The sequence below is a fragment of the Onychostoma macrolepis genome, chromosome 14 (assembly GCF_012432095.1).
Source record: "Onychostoma macrolepis isolate SWU-2019 chromosome 14, ASM1243209v1, whole genome shotgun sequence".
Classification (NCBI taxonomy): Eukaryota; Metazoa; Chordata; class Actinopteri; order Cypriniformes; family Cyprinidae; genus Onychostoma; species Onychostoma macrolepis.
Window position 1 is genome coordinate 23069539 of NC_081168.1, and position 17985 is coordinate 23087523.

Below are 17985 nucleotides of genomic sequence, written 5' to 3' on the forward strand. Positions count from 1 at the left end.
ATTTCCTAATATTACTGTTTTTACTGTATTTTTGATAAAAATAAATGCAGACTTGTTGAGCAGAACAGACTTCTTTCAAAACTGATATGAACAATAGTGTAAGTCTGTGATTTTAAGTACAATACTATAAATCCACTTGGCCTACTTAACAATAATTTCGATCATGTAGCTATATATGATGTTTAAAAAATAGCTTGACATTGTGACTCTGCTCACAGGCTTAAAATAATATGTCATTGAAATAATATAATAGTGCTACTCGTATCTACATATATCTTCTAGCACTTTTTATCGAGATACTGGAGATAAAACAGAGTTCAGCAAAGGACAGATGATGTAAGAGCAAGATATACTGTTCATTAACCCACCACAGGGCACAAACTCCCAGAATGCCCCAATTTTTCATTAAAATCATCATTACTAAACCAAAGTTCAAAATACTAAAGTCCAAAATACATTACTAAACCAACCAAAATTAAAATACAAAAATACATTGGTAATGTATTACATAAGAAAAATAATTGTATTTTTATATGTTTTATACTCTACTGGTCGTGCTGTGAGGTTTTGTGTATATTTTATTGTGCTATTATTGTTACGCTGCAGGGTTGTTTTTGTACATAATTCCACTGTACTTTCTCATATGGCAGTAAACTACTAGTATTAGATTACTAGTCCAGTTCACATTTGTCATCGGTCCAACACGCACCTGAGGAGTGTAAACCTGAGATCATAGTTCAGTGATCAGGTTGGCCTGTCCTGGACTCTCAGCATAGACTCTCTATGGTGTGATGTTGATCATAGTTTTTTTCCTCTGGGATTTGAACAGATTATTTAGCTGCCACGTCTCTGTGCTATTTAAACCGCTGCACGTGTTAAACAAACAGTTGCATAATCTAATGATTCACACGGAAAATGATTTCAAGACCCAGTTTCAGGACGACAGATATTTGTGCTTTCACGTGTGAAATAATTGAAGTTCCTTCTTTTGTTAAAGTGCTTTTTAACACCCATGCAATATAATTTTCTGGAATAATTTGGATGCAAATTATTTGATTGTAAACCAGAAATGATTGCAAGACAATTACAGTGACATCATTGTTAAAATATCAAATCGTTTTATGACACGTTTGTGTTAGTTGAGGTTGTCAAATGATTTAACCTGCCTCACTATATTCTTGATTGTATACAGTAAATATCTTGGAAAATAAACCTTATGATTTTGTATGCTCATATGTATTGAATTAATCCATTAGCAGGGTGATTATCATTAACTGAAACTAAAACCATAAAAAATTGTTACTTAAAATAAATCAAATTTGATAAAATACTAAAATAAATAGTAAAAGAACTAAAATAAAATGAATAAAAACTATATAGATTTAAAAAAAAAAAAAAAAACTAAAACTAAATCTAATAAAAATGACAGACACATCAAAATGATTAAAACTTTAAAATTAAAATTAAAACCGAATATATATACAGTATATGTATAATTCAAAATATTGACAAAACATATTAATATTAACAATTAACAGTGTCTAATTAAATCAGAATATTTAATTAGACAATGTTAAAACGTATATAAACCCAATGTAAATATGAATATTGCATTTGTAAAGAGCCTTTTTCTTATCGACTAGTTCAGGTCTCTATTAGATCTGTGTAGCAGCAGTAGATGGCAGCATATCTCCAGCTATTTTCCCAAGAAGCCGTCATGGTCTTCCATGAAGTTAATCAGATTTTAATTGTGCAGTTAAACACTGACCCCCCTCTGTGTGCACTGTACTGGAAGTTTAATTGAAGATTAGTGTGTTACAACTCATATTAAAATTGGATTGACACTATGTTGACAGTAAACGTCAACAGAGTCAGCGCTCCAGATAGCTTGGAAATCGGATTTTGTTGTTTACTGCCTCTCACACACACACAGGAAGTATTGGCCTTGGTTCAGGCAGATCCAGCAGCGTACACTGGTTTATTGCCGTCATTTATTGCTGTTTTGGGGGGGAAGGTGTGTTACTGGATAAACTACACACCTCAGCAAAAACACCGCAGTTTGTTTGGCTGTGCTGCTAAATGTGCAAGAGAGAGAAAATATGTGAAACACACACACACACACACACGCAGAGCGAAGAAGAACGGGTGACTGAACATTATTGCAAAACAAATGAATGATCTTGCGGCACTAAATGTGTCGTTCAGAACAGCAGAAGCTCTTTATTTTCCGTTGACTGAACATTATTGGGTGGGAAACAAAAGATGCTACAGCACTAAATGACCCAGGAGCTGCACAAACTAAGATTTTTAGTGTATGATCTTGCAAAACTTGTTTACTTTTGAATGTTCTCTGGACATTCTGAAACAATAAGTAACGTTTAAAAAATGTTAGATGAACATCCCAATGTTTCGGAACGTTTTGGGTTAAAGACTTGCCCATATACTATTGCCTTCTCCTTCTAGGAAGAACCATAAATATTTATTTATACACACACTTGCTGAGGGTGAAATCTCTGCACGTTAAAAAATAAATACGACCTCACGTTGTGTCAATCACGTTTACACACTGCCTGCGAAACTTTCGTCCATCATAAAAAAATTCGGATCAGGTTCGATTTTCTGCGTTTTCGCATGCGTAGCAAGCATTTTGATAGGAAAGGATGACGAATACGAAAACTAAAAATAATAATGTAAACAAAATTTCGGACTGTGAAAGAGTCTTTACAGGTAGGAGTTTGTTTATATCAGTAACCCTCAGTATTATCAGATAAAATAGTGATGGCTGGCCTTAGAAAACAACTTTACAGTGGGGCAAAAAAGTATTTAGTCAGCCACCAATTGTGCAAGTTCTCCCACTTAAAAAGATGAGAGAGGCCTGTAATTTTCATCATAGGTATACCTCAACTATGAGAGACAAAATGAGAAAAAAAAATCCAGAAAATCACATTGTAGGATTTTTAAAGAATTTATTTGCAAATTATGGTGGAAAATAAGTATTTGGTCAATAACAAAATTTCATCTCAATACTTTGTTATATACCCTTTGTTGGCAATGACAGAGGTCAAACGTTTTCTGTAAGTCTTCACAAGGTTTTCACACACTGTTGCTGGTATTTTGGCTCATTCCTCCATGCAGATCTCCTCTAGAGCAGTAATGTTTTGGGGCTGTCGCTGGGCAACACGGACTCCAAAGATTTTCGATGGGGTTGAGATCTGGAGACTGGCTAGGCCACTCCAGGACCTTGAAATGCTTCTTACAAAGCTACTCCTTCGTTGCCCGGGCGGTGTGTTTGGGATCATTGTCATGCTGAAAGACCCAGCCACGTTTCATCTTCAATGCCCTTGCTGATGGAAGGAGGTTTTCACTCAAAATCTCACAATACATGGCCCCATTCATTCTTTCGTTTACACGGATCAGTCGTCCTGGTCCCTTTGCAGAAAAACAGCCCCAAAGCATGATGTTTCTACCCCCATGCTTCACAGTAGGTATGGTGTTCTTTGGATGCAACTCAACATTCTTTCTCCTCCAAACACGACAAGTTGAGTTTTTACCAAAAAGTTCTATTTTGGTTTCATCTGATTCTCCCAATCCTCTTCTGGATCATCCAAATGCTCTCTAGCAAACTTCAGACGGGCGCGGACATGTACTGGCTTAAGCAGGGGACACGCCTGGCACTGCAGGATTTGAGTCCCTGACGGCGCAGTGTGTTACTGATGGTAGCCTTTGTTACTTTGGTCCCAGCTCTCTGCAGGTCATTCACTAGGTCCCCCCGTGTGGTTCTGGGATTTTTGCTCACAGTTCTTGTGATCATTTTGACCCCACGGGGTGAGATCTTGCGTGGATCCCCAGATCGAGGGAGATTATCAGTGGTCTTATATGTCTTCCATTTTCTAATAATTGCTCCCACAGTTGATTTCTTCACACCAAGCTGCTTACCTATTGCAGATTCAGTCTTCCCAGCCTGGTGCAGGTCTACAATTTTGTTTCTGGTGTCCTTTGTCAGCTCTTTGGTCTTGGCCATGGTGGAGTTTGGAGTTGGACTGTTTGAGGTTGTGGACAGGTGTCTTTTATACTGATAACGAGTTCAAACAGATGCCATTAATACAGGTAACGAGTGGAGGACAGAGGAGCCTCTTAAAGAAGAAGTTACAGGTCTGTGAGAGCCAGAAATCTTGCTTGTTTGTAGGTGACCAAATACTTATATTACCGAGGAATTTACCAATTCATTCTTTAAAAATCCAACAATGTGATTTTCTGGATTTTTTTTTTCTCATTTTGTCTCTCATAGTTGAGGTATACCTATGATGAAAATTACAGGCCTCTCTCATCTTTTTAAGTGGGAGAACTTGCACAATTGGTGGCTGACTAAATACTTTTTTGCCCCACTGTATATGCTGCATATGTCATTCAATTGTGATTCAGTTCAGGTAGCACCTCAAATTTCCACATAAGAGACATTATTTAAGGAGGGAGCGTGACTTTCCATATAACATCATGTTTAACATTTAAACTAACAAGGGGAAAGAGGAAAGACATATTTCCTGGATAGATGCACATGACAGAGTTTACATATCATAGGCTATGCCAGTCCAAGGATTTAGCTTAATAAACTGACAAACGCAAACAAACAGCATTACTATAACTTTAATTTAAATTCAAATGAAATCAGAAAGTATAAAATCTAATTCAAAATATTAAGAAAAACTAATATGTCAATGATATTGGTAGAATTTCCATGTTTCATTACCCCTTTAAACTATGACCAATAGACATGCTTGTAAACAGTGTAACATTTTATAGACAATTCGTGTTACAATGAATCCAAGCAACTTGTGCATTCCTGGGATTCAAACCCTTGACTTTGATGGTTGCTAGTGCCATACAGTTTGAGCGGCACAATGTAAAACATGCCAGCCCATTGAATAGTTTGAACAGGAAAAAATGCTTTTATGTGTTTACGTCTCTTTATGCCTTATAAAGACATTTAACGTTGCTCTGTGAAATTTCGGCACGTACATTTCGCACATGTTGGTCATGTGAAAACACGTTGGCCATGCCAAACAACAGAAAGCTGCTTGGTTTGAAAGTGAGTTCTGCGCTTTAACGTCGTGACACTATTGACTATCCACACTGTAAAAAAAAAAAAAAAGTTGAGCCAACTTAAAATTTTAAGGCAACCAGCTTCAGCAGATTTTTGAGTTTGCTCAACTTAATTTTGTGGGAGATTCTCAAATTTTTGTTGTATAAATTTAAAACGACAAGTTGAGAAAACTCAAAAATCTGCTGAAGCTGGTTGTCTGAAAATTTTAAGTTGGCTCAACTTTTTTTTTTGAAAGTGCACATTATTTTTCCCGTAAGAGCGGCCGTGGCCATTTATAAATTTAATGTGTCTGACTTCTGGTGTCATCAGCTTCCAGCTATTTTTAGCTGTACAAAACATCTCGCGTTGCGGCTTGATATTTCAAACTGGTATGTCTTACCATATTAGTTTAACGTATTATCTTAATTATGAACACACTGGTTTCACTGTAAAAAAAAAAGAAAGTTGAGCCAACTTAAAATTTTAAGGCAACCAACTTCAGCAGATTTTTGAGTTTGCTCAACTTGTTTTTGTGGGAGATTCTCAAATTTTTGTTGTATAAACTTAAAACAACAGGTTGAGAAAACTCAAAAATCTGCTGAAGTTTTGCCTTTTACTGAACGGCTTACTTCTGCGTTGAAAAATAAGGTGGAAAGAAAATGATTCTTTTTTTTTGCCCGTAAAAATTAGCCCAAATGCTGCTAATTTGACCGCACCTGTGTTTGGTGTGATTATCGCAGCTGAAGACCCAAACCTGCGAGGTTTCCATCAGAATTTCATTTGGCATGGTACTGCCAAAGTCCAGCATCCTACCGTGTGTTTAATTAGTCTCATTTTGTTTGCACCACAGCTGTTGAGTAAAAGACACTGTTATAGCGGCGCGCACGCGCGTCTGCTGGGACCACTTTTAAAGCAGGTGGTTTTACTGCAGTCTGTTTCTCTGAAGAATCACCTCATTCACTTCCGGAGTCTGTGACAGTTCTTCAGCTTCTTTAATCGGCTGTTTATGCAAAGCAGAGCTCTGTGCACACCACTGCCAATGCACACTGTGTGTGTGTGTGTGTGTGTGCGTGAGGTTGTATTGGCATTAGGTAGACAGCTTTTCCTTTGAGAATCACAGATGAGTGGGTAGAGTCTCTTTTTCTCTTTCTTTTCTCAGTCTATTTACACATGCTCTATTATGAGTTGGTTTTCTCTCCTCGTGTCTCAGAATAGAAATCTGTTCACACATATAATGTAACAGAGAAAATGTGCTGTTAGAGTAACATATTGTGTTAATAAAGTGTCTTTAAAGGAAAAGTTCAGCCAAAAATACAAATTCTGTCATCTTTTACTGAATCTGATTTAATTTCATACAATGAAATTATACACGGACAGGTATGTTCAATGCAGTTGTTTTGACAGAAGGAAACAAGATACATCTCTAGTTTTAACATTATTTATTTTTCAGACCTTCCTCTTTAAAAGAAAAGAAGTGTCATATTTATGCAAAGTGACCCACATTTGGTTTTTCACCACTGAAAATGTGTACACATTAACGATTTAAATTAAATTGTCTGGAGCCATATTGAAATTCCAATATCTCTGTAACTGAATCATGTATGGCCTTAAAAATGAAGATGCCAAAAAGAAAGTTTGTAAAGAACCAATAAGGGCATTTAGATATCTTTAATACTTTTTGAGGTACAGGAATGCAAACTTTGGAGAAAAAACTTGGAGAAAAAGTGCTCTTTCCCAGTTTTTGAATGGTCACCATTGGAACATAATGCAACAAAGATTGCTAAGGTCAACAGATTGTACTAATAGACCTCTGTGTAAAAGTAACATTATGATGCTGCCATCTTGCTGAAGTCATTTTTACTCCCCTGTAATTTGGCTCTGAATCTCAGGTGAAAATTGCCATTTTTACCATCCTCTACAAAATTATGGATTACTCAGTAAATATTCATCCATGGCATTTAATATTTTGGTTTTTATCACTATACACTCTAAAAAAAAATGGTGCTATATAGCACTAAAAGTGGTTCTTTGGCTCGTAATCATAGGGGAACCGCTATTGGTGCTGTATAGCACCAAATCTTGGTGCTTCAGTGGTTCTTCAGTGGTTCTTCACCGGTTCTTTGGCATGACTGAGGGGCTATATAGCACTGCTACCATATACAGAACCTGTTAAACTCCTGTATGGTTCTTCAGTGGTTCTTCACCGGTTCTTTGGCATGACTGAGGGGCTATATAGCACCGCTACCATATACAGAACCTGTTAAACTCCTGTATGGTTCTTCAGTGGTTCTTTGGGGTGATTAAGGTGCTATAGCACCACTGCCGTACAAAGAACCTGTTAAGCCCCTTTAAAGGTTCTTTACGAGCCAAAGAACCACTGTTGGCGCTGTTTAGCACGATTTTTGTTGAAGAAATACAGTGCAATATGGCACCTCTTATGGTTCTACATAGCACCATTTGACAAAGGTGCTGTATAGCACCTTTAAAGATTTGATGCTATATACTGTAGCACCAAATGTGGTTCTCCTATGATTACGAGCCAAGAACCACTTTTAGTGCTATATAGCACCATTTTTTTTTTAGAGTGTGCATATTTATCTTCCTTAAGAAAAAATCTTAGCAAAAGCAATAATTTGAGCTGGGGAAGTTTGAGCATGCAGCTGCATCATTACGTCATGTCTGTAAACATGAAGAAGTTGTCCCGGCTAGTAGGCTTTCGCATGTGAGGATCATATTAAAATAATTAAATGTATAATTTTGATGGCAGATTGTAATCCAGAAAGGATTATGTGTTTATGAAACACATGTAAGTGACTGAAACTAGATTACGTTCCAGATTTAAATGTGCATCTGATTACAGATAGCCTACATGGGATTACACAAGTTTTGTATTTTAAAAGGGAACCAGTTTTAAGGAAGAATAATTTTCTTTTTGGGTTAAAATAATTTTTTGAATGGTTTGAATTTTAAATTCGAATGGTATGACAATTAGAGATTAGACTGTACAAAAATTGAAATCTACATGTAACGCTAATACACACTACATACACGTAGTCATGCAATGCTGATGTTGTTAACATTAACAATTTGAGAACAAAGTATAACATTAATAATCATTTGCACGGTTTGATGCTATATGAGCTAACCGATCGTTAGATTTAATCACCATTGATAGCTCGATTTATTGTAATGCTTTTAAATAAAGCCAACATGGTTTAGATCAGGTTCACTGGGCTCACAAAGCTCGATATAAACGATCTCTGTCAACTCAGAGTTTGAACCAGAGTTTGTGATTAACTCTGGAGCGCATGCACCTGAAAGCGTGACACGTCCAGCAAACAGCCAATCACACGGATGGAGAGCATCAGCAAAGAGTCCTTTGGATTCACTTCTCGCGAGAGTCAGCAATTCACTTTTCTGCTGAAGATTAAGAGATGTCGTTATTAAAAATGTAATAAATTTAAATGCATTTACAAGGAAGGAATAAACACTTCTGCTGCAGCAAAACTTTGGCAACAGAAAGAAAATGTATGACTATGCAAAGGAATCAACTCAACTTAATTATTATATATAGTTTCACAGCACACAGAGATCAAAAGGAAAACATAAGTTTAGTCATTTTAAAAGTTGGATATATTAAAGCTTATCTAGTATGTGTATACATACAGTGCTGTGAAAAGGTTTTTGCCCTTTTGTTGCATCAGTCCACAGAATATCTGCCCAAAAGTCTTGGGGATAATCAAGATATTTTTTGGCAAATGTGAGACGAGCTTTTGTGTTCTTTTTGGTCTGACTTTTGACTTTTGCCTTGGAACACTCCCATGGATGCTGTTTTTTCCCAGTCTCTTTCTTATTGTTGAATCATGAACACTGACCTTAATTGAGGCAAGTGAGGCCTGCAGTTCTTCAGATGTTGTTCTGGGTTCTTTTATGACCTCCTGGATGAGTCGTCTTTGTGCTCTTGGAGTAATTTTGGTAGGCCAGCCACTCCTGGGAAGGTTCACCACAAGTTTTCTCCATTTGTGGATAATGGCTCTGACTGTGGTTCGTTGGAGTCCCAAAGCCTTAGAAATTGCTTTATAACCCTTTCCAGACTGATACATACTGATACTGATACAACTATTTTGTTTCTCATCTGTTCTTGAATTTCTTTAGATCGCAGCATGATGTGTTGCTCTTTAAGCATGCTTCACTTTGTCAGACAGGTTCTATTTAAGTGATTTCTTGATTCAACAGGTCTGGCAGTAATCAGGCCTGGGTTTGGCTAGTGAAATTTAACTCGGCTTTCTAAAATAATGTGGTTAAGTTCTTTCATGATTTAACAGGAGGCAATTAATTTTTCATGTAGGGCCAGGCAAGTTTGAACAGATTTTTTCCCTTAATAAATGAGATCATCATTTAAAAACTGCATTTTGTATTTACTTGCATTATCCATGTGTAATATTAAAATTCGTGTGATGATCTGAATCTTTTAAGTGTGACAAATATGCAAAAAATTAAAAAACAGGAAGGGTGCAAAAACCTTTTCATGGCACTGTATATATATATATATATATATATATATATATACACACACACACACACACACACACACACACACACAATTTCATTTAAATACGAAGCTTAAAATTAATTGCCACTTCATATAATAATTATATGAATGTATTATATGAATTATAAACAATTACAATTAATGTGATATAATAAATAAATAGCTGAAAAAGTCGGGCAATTTTGTCTCTAAAATTCTTTGACTGTAAACTGTTTTAATTTGGAGTGAGAGAAACGGGGGAGTGGATTCATTGCATCAGATGTTACTTTGCTCACAGCTGATTAGTCCAGTTTCGGTTTGCGATCTTAGAATAAAATAGAATAAAATAACCCCGAATAAAACCTGCTCTGGAACAGGGTAGCAGCTGTAGCGCAAGTTACCATGACGACAAAACCCGCTAAAATCCAACCCACCTTCTTGAGCCCGAAAACTCAGAGTTTTCTCAAACTAAACGTGAAGTTACCTGGGTAAAAAACATAACCGGCTTCTTACTACAGGCCACTGGGCAGTTGAGCTCCAGATATAAACAGATATAAAAGCACTTCAAAAGTATCATAAAAGATTTGTGCGCTACATTAACCCAGGGTTAAAAATAAAACAATTTAAAGAAACTATTCCTTTAGTTATGCAAAGCAATCATCAGAATGTTGAAGGGTCATTAAGCTCTATAATGATTGCAACGTGTTTATATTGATGTTCACACCAACAATCCTCAATCCTATTAAAGCAGTGGAGAACTAAATCAAAATCTCTTTGATCCCTGCAATGATATATTGATCTCAATTAATGAACCGCTCAACTAAGTCCAGAGAAAAAAACGAAAGCATCCCCATCCAACAACTACTCTGATCCACAGTTTCAAGAGATGTATTAAGAGAGTATTGAATGCACATTCGCAGCTTAATTCTTAAAAATATTCAAGTTTTATTTATGCATTAAGCATTGACATAAACTTACAAATCCACTCATGCAACAACAAAGAATTTATGCATTTCACTGTATTATTGTAGTTTTCTGTTGGTCGACTTGCTGTTCTGGAGTTCCAGTAACAAGAAACAAGTTACACATCTCAAAGCAGTTTTTTTTTATTACAAAATACTCAGGTAAAAATCAAACCAAAAAGCATAGTGGATTAGTTGGGTTAGGATTGTGGTTCAGGCTTATTGAATACTTGATATGGTTACATTGTGTGACCCTTTGCTAGTTTTATCTGCAGTTTTGTTGTTGATTTTGATTGTGATTTCAGGTTGAGTTTGTTCCTCTATTAAAATAATTAACTAGTTAGTTATTCCCTTGAAGTGTTTCATGCACAGTTTGTGTTAAGACTTGTGTGGCTTTAATGAATGTATTTTGTTATATGAGTATCCATGCGTTAAGCATTTATGTGACATGTTTTTTTAAAATGTACATGGGGTAAAACACATAATATTCAACAATCTACATCAAACTCCACAGAAATTAAGTCTTCTTGAAGTTAATTAATATTATTATTATAAATGATAACAATGAATATAATTATTCAAATGTATTATTTTGTTATTCCATGCAACCATGTGTTTTTATTTATTTGTAGGCCCATAAAGTGATTACAGTTTGTTGAATTGTATCTTGGCATTTAGTAGAGAGTCAGCACAACACACACACACACACACACACACACACTGAGAGGACTGATTCATAATGCATGAATTTAATTGCACAGAGAGAGAATATTTCATAGCCAGTAAGACTTTGCCAAAAGAGCAAATCACATCTCACCCGGCCTCTCATTCAGTCTCTCACACTCCCTCGCTGTCTGCCAAGCGTAGCATGTTAATTTATGTGTTAAATGAAAGCAAATCAGTTATCCGCTAAAGAAGAGAGTGTGTGTGGTGTTGTTGTGTGTCCCAGACGGTCTGATGTATCCAAGGGTAGCAGCTGTTTCTTAGACCCTTATGTGACAGTTTGTGTGTGTGTGTGTGTGTGTGTGTGCGTGATGTAGCTCAAGCAGACGGTCATGTCGTCCTGTAGCAAAGAAAAACCATAAATCTAATATCCTATAGCAATCAGATTAGATGGACAGTAAACGGAGACTTCTTAAGAAAAAAGCTCCAATTAATCTCACAAGTGATATGAACTCAAACATTTCTCATCAGATAATCAGAGCTGCTGTCTAGAGTTTATTGACTCATTTGTGTTTAATTTAATACATAACATCAAGGTTTTACTTTATTATTGCAGTTTCCTTTTGGCTGACTTACTATTTTGAAGTTCGTGCAACAGGAAAACAAGTTATGCATCTCAATACAGCTTTTTTATTATCATATACTCTGGTAAAATTCAAACCAAAAAGCATGGGTTAGTTGGATTAATGCAGGTCAAACTGTGCTTCAGGTTCACTGCAAAATGCTTATTGTTCCGTTATTTCTGAATGTTCTGAAAATGAAAACTGACATTTTGTAAAATGCACAGGAAATGTAGCAGGATAAAAGATGCAACAGACATATAAAATGCTGTATTACAAGTGTTTTCACTTCCGTTTTACCCATTTATTTTGCTGTCCTAACTATATTTAATTAAATGGTTAGTTGCACTTAATATTGTTTGTCGCTGATGTCTGTGAGTCATTGATCAGACCTGATCCACTAGAGCTCTATGAGACTATGAATCACTTTATTGCTCATTCTCTTTCTTGTATTATTTCATCTCCCCTCTTCTCTCTGTGAGTGATCTGATTGTTTTCTTTTGTTCTCTGTTTCTCTCCTCTTCCCCCTGCAGGCATTTTGTCTTCTGTCTATCTGTCTGTCTCAGGGACTGATGGTAAATTTAGAGACTTGTTAAAATCTGTCGCACACTTCCTACAGGCTCTTTCTCACACATACACACACACATTCCAGTTTTTCTGTTGAATCTTTCTCATTTTTCATGTTTAATCTTGCTTTTAATCACAAGGGTGATAAGCAGGTTCATTCTTCACACAGAGAATCATTTCCCTTTTTATCCATTACAGCGAAAACAAACTCATTCCAGCCCAATCTCACAGATATCAGCATCTTTATGCAAATCTCATAATGCTCCTTAATCTCTCTGTTGTATTTCTGATTATGAAAACAGCTTGTCTTTTTTTCTGGCTTTTCTTCAAATCATTATTAATGCATTAAATATGAAGAGTGTTACACTAATACCAGTCTCTTCTGCTCATCAAAGCTGTATTTATTTGATTAAACATACAGTAAAAACGGTAATATTGTGAAATATAATTAAAATAATTAATAGTTCATTTTAGATTATTTATAGACTACCTTTCAAAAGTTTGGGGTTGGTGTAATTTTGAAAGAAGTCTCTTCTGCTCACCAAGGCTGCATTTATTTGACCAAAAATACAGTAAAATGAAGACTGTTGTGAAATATTGTTACAATTTAAAAGAACTGTTTTCTATTTGAATATATTTTAAAATGTAATTTATTCCTGTGATCAAAGCTGAATTTTCAGCATCATTACTCCAGTCTTCAGTGTCATATGATCCTTCAGAAATCATTCTAATATGCTGATTCGTTGCTCAACAAACATTTGATTATTATCAATCTTGAAAACAGTTCTTTTCAATTGTAAATATTTATCACATTATTACTGTTTTTACTGTATTTTTGATCAACCAAATACAGCCTTTGTGAGCATAAGATACTTCTTTAAAAAGCCATTAAAGTGATACTATTAGATAGTTAAAATTGCCCAAATATTCATTTTTGGGTGAACTATCCCTTTAAGAAGCCACTTAGCAACTAACCAGAATACTTTAGCGTCCACATAACAATGCATTAAAATCCAATTAGAACGCTTTGGCATTATATGGCAGTGAATTGTGCTCATTTTGCTCATGAGGAAAGTGTATCTTTTTTTCATTCTTTCTTCCTCATCCATTCCTTACTTTACGCCAAAATAAATACATTTTCAGGTGTATTGTGACAACTGAAGGTTTTAGGTTGTTGTGACAGGCAATTTCTATAGTGATGGCCTGGGTTTGTTTCTGCAGTGCCGCTGAGGACTGACTGATAACACAAACTGTTCCAAGCACCAAATTTTTGAACAACCATAAAGCAGAAAGCAGCATCTCTGAACGGGCCAAGTTTCCTTCAGTCAGACATATAGCTCGCTCTTCTTCTCTATCCGCTCGCTTTCTTTCTGCCTTTCATCTACGTTTAATAACTTCCTCTGCACTTCCTTCAGTGATGAGGCACTTTGTTTGTGGGAACAGAGGGCTTCATTTTTCCATTACAGGACTCATAGATAAACAGTCCTGAATATATGTGGGCTCAGCGAGATTATGTGGTGGGTCACAAGAGAGAGAAAACACACCGCAGGGTTTTTTAAAATACATTTTTTTCTCATTATATGCATTAATGCTGCTCTCCGCCACTGAGAATACACTGGAAAATAAATTCCCGGTGTGCATGAAAGTCCCCAAAAATATCTCTCTAGAGTACATTTCTGTAAATAAAGCCATTCTCAAAAACTGTTGAAATATTTAACTTGAATTATGAGTAATTTTATCAGAATAAAACTGCATCTGGACATTTTACACACTGTCATGGCTGGAGGCATCTGGTTATATTCATTACATTATATAACTGTTAGTGCTGAAAGGTTGCTTAAGGTTCTGAAAGTTTACTCATCCTCAGGCCATCCAAGATGTAGATGAGTTTCTTTCTTCATGGGAACAGATTTGGAGAAATGTACCATTACATCACTTGCTCAGCAATGGATCCTCTGCAGTGAATGGGTGCCGTCAGAATGAGAGTCCAAACAGCTGATAAAAACATCACAATAATCCACAAGTAATCTACATGACTCAGTTAATGTCTTGTGACGTTAAAAGCTGTGTGTTTGTAAGAAACAAATCCATCATTAAGACTTTTTAACTGCAAACCGTCACTTCTGCCCAAAATATGAGCCATAATCCATAATAACACTTCTTTCAGTGAAAAATTCCATCCAAATGTCCTCTCACATCAAAATCCAGCCACATATTTAGAACTGTTTTGGCTTGTAAACGGTGCTTGATCTGTGCATATATCTCTCCTTTGATTCAGATGAGATGACTTTTTCATAGGAGAAAGCAATATTATAGATAGAGGAATCATATTTTAGCCAGAAGTTAAAAACATCTTAATGATGGATTTGTTTCTTACAAACACACAGTTTTTCATGTCACAAGACAGTAACTGATGGACTGGAGTCATGTGGATTGCTTGTGGATTATTGTGATGCTTTTATCAGCTGTTTGGACCCATTCACTGAAGGATCCATATCTTAACCAATCATTCAAAACTGTCTGCACCTGTTCTTAACTTTGAATGTTGCATTATTGTTGTGTGTGTGTATGTGTGTGGTTGTGAGTGTGTGTGTGTTATTAGGGTTGTGATCATTGTTTTATGTATTTAATCTTACTTTGTTTGTTTTATTATGTTTATTGTGTGCTGCTACCTTGGCCACTTGTAAATGAGATAATTATCTCAATGTGATTTTCTTCCCTGGTTAAATAAAGGTATAATAATAAAGTTGAGCAAGTGATGCAATGGTACATTTCTACATATTGGAATGCCTGAGGACAAGTACATTTTCAGCTAATTTTTATTTTTAGGTGAACTATTCCTTGAGCAACCTGTGAGCACTAACAGTTACTTCAAAGGTTCACACACTTAAAAACTGTGGTGACAGTTTTAGTCTAATACTGTTTTCTATGTAAAAATTTGCTGGATAACTACCATAAACTCTTCTTCTCGAACATGAGGGGATTTTTGAAGCCCAAAAACATACTGTACACAGATGCATATTTCGAAAATCCACTGTAAATATTACACCACCTGGGCGCCTTTGGCATATATTTCCTATGCACCATAATTTGGGATCTAATCTTACCCTTGTATATTATTTAGGATGGATAGAATGTGAATATGGATGTGGCCAGAGATCTGGTGTTCTTCTGGGAGCGAAAGATTTCACAATGTGAGCGACACCGAGATGCAGGTCTGCGTCACACTGCAGGTATAAAGCGGTGAGCTTTGGGTTAGTACAGATAAGACTCATCCTTTGAGACTCCTGCCGTAATTCTGATCTGATCTGCATACTAACAGAGTCCAGTGGCTGGAAAGTCTGGGTTTGTCCTGGGAATCTCAGTGGTTCTTGCTGTGCCGCTGTACAGAAAGTACTAAAGATTACACAAACTAGACCCAGCCAAATCAACAGATACTCAGCATGAGTGTAGTGCATTACATTTCCATTTATTCATTTAGCAAATGCTTTTATCCAAAGCGACTTACAAATGAGGAATATGACAACCTAAAATCACATGTAACCTTTGTGAATCCAGTAAAAAAACACACTGTATCTGTCTTTTTTAATGTTCCAGTTTGACTTAATGCTTTTAAGGTTAAATAAATTCATAAATATACAAATAACAACTTAGATTATTAACAAATAACCGATACAATAGGCCTGCTATTTTCTATGTTTATATTAGCATTCTATTTATTAAACTTAAACATAAATCTTATCAGCTTAGTGTTTTAAGCATTTTTTAAAAAACATTTATTCATTAATACTGTAACTATATAAATGCAGCAACAGTGTATTTCAGATTTTATTTGAGAACTGATGATCAGCTATTTTTTTTAACCACCTTATCTTCGAATTACCATAGTCCTCAAATGCTCTGCAAGTCCTGCAGGTGCCATAATGGTCTCAGGGTACGGCTTGTTTCCGTTGTGTTGTGTTAATTTCATTGTTTTTCTAATTTCATTGTGCTGCGGCTTGTTTCCGTTGTGTTGTGGAGATTTTGTTGTGTTGTGCATTATGGTCTCAGGGGACGGTGGCCCTGTACAACACAACAAAATCTCCACAACACAATGAAAACAAGTCACAACACAACAAAATTAGCACAACACAACTGACACAAGCCACAACACAACAGAAACAAGCCGCAACACAACGAAATTAGCACAACACAACTGACACAAGTAGCGACCCAATGAAATTAGCACAATACAATGAAATTAACACAACACAACGGAAACAAGCCACAATACATCAAAATTAGCTCAACACAACGGAAACAAGCTGCAACACAACGAAATTAACACAACACAACGGAAACAAGCCGCAACACAATGAAATTAGCACAACACAACTGACACAAGTAGCGACACAATGAAATTAGCACGATACAATGAAATTAACACAACACAACGGAAACAAGCAACAATACATCGAAATTAGCTGAACACAACAGAAACAAGCTGCAACACTATGGAAACAAGTCGCAATATAATGAAATTAGCACAACACAACAAAACTAGTCCTTTGCATTGTGTTGTGCACTACTGGGCCACCGTACTCAGGAATTTAGAAAAACAGCTTCGCAGATCATTACAATATTATTTATGTTTTGTTTTTGGTGTGACAGAAAGCGGTGACTAATGATTGGTGCTTTCGAAACCTTTGCGAATCAGTTGTTTTGAACAGGTGATTTGGAGCACGTATCAAACAGCCAAAATCATGTGGTTTTAGCAAATCTTAACCATTTCAAAACAATGGTTTACTGCTAAATGGTGGTGATTTTTTAACTGATTTCAAATCAGTTTTATATATTTGTAATAAAATTACAGACTTATTTTTTATCAACTTTTTATTTTCATACATGACGTCATAACATCCATTCAAAACAAACAAAACAAAACAAAACAAAACAAAACAAAACAACAGACAGTCAGAAAGGAGAAAGAGAGGGAGGGAAAAAAGAAACCAAAAACCAAAAAAACAACAAGTCATTCCTTTATATAATTGAGTATGTTAAAGAAAAATCCCTGCCAAGCATCAATAGTAGGCTTGGCCCCATTAATTTACGCTGATAAAATTACACATTTCTATCTTTTTATTGGCCTGATTAACAAGCTCTCTATAAAACAAACAAAACAAGCCTTTTTAGTAACTGTCATTTTACTTAAAATGACTTAAAATTGTATTCAGTCATTTGAACATCAGATATGTTGCACTGTCACACGCATTTTCTTATTCCTAATCATCACTCACTCATTCATACAGTTTTGGTACAGAAAAGGCTCATGCTTTGAGATTCCGGCTGTAAATCTGATCCGATTTGCATAGGCTACTAACAGAGTTCATTGAAAAGTCTGTGTTTGTGTCACACTTCTCTGGATCAGGGGACGAGGAGACAAGGAATTCTTCCACTCACACAGGCTTTATTAATCCAAACACAACACAGAGCACGTAGGAGACACGGAATGACGATCAAGACCGGACGCTAAAGGCAGGGAAACACTTATAAACAGGGAGAAAACTAGATAATTAATCAAAC

At 35.9% G+C, this 17985-nt stretch overlaps 1 protein-coding gene across 1 annotated transcript in view; it reads left to right on the forward strand.

Moving 5' to 3' along the window:
* Positions 1–17985, forward strand: part of kcnip1a (Kv channel interacting protein 1 a) — an 87220-nt gene that overhangs the window by 3811 nt on the left and 65424 nt on the right. The window lies entirely within an intron of this gene.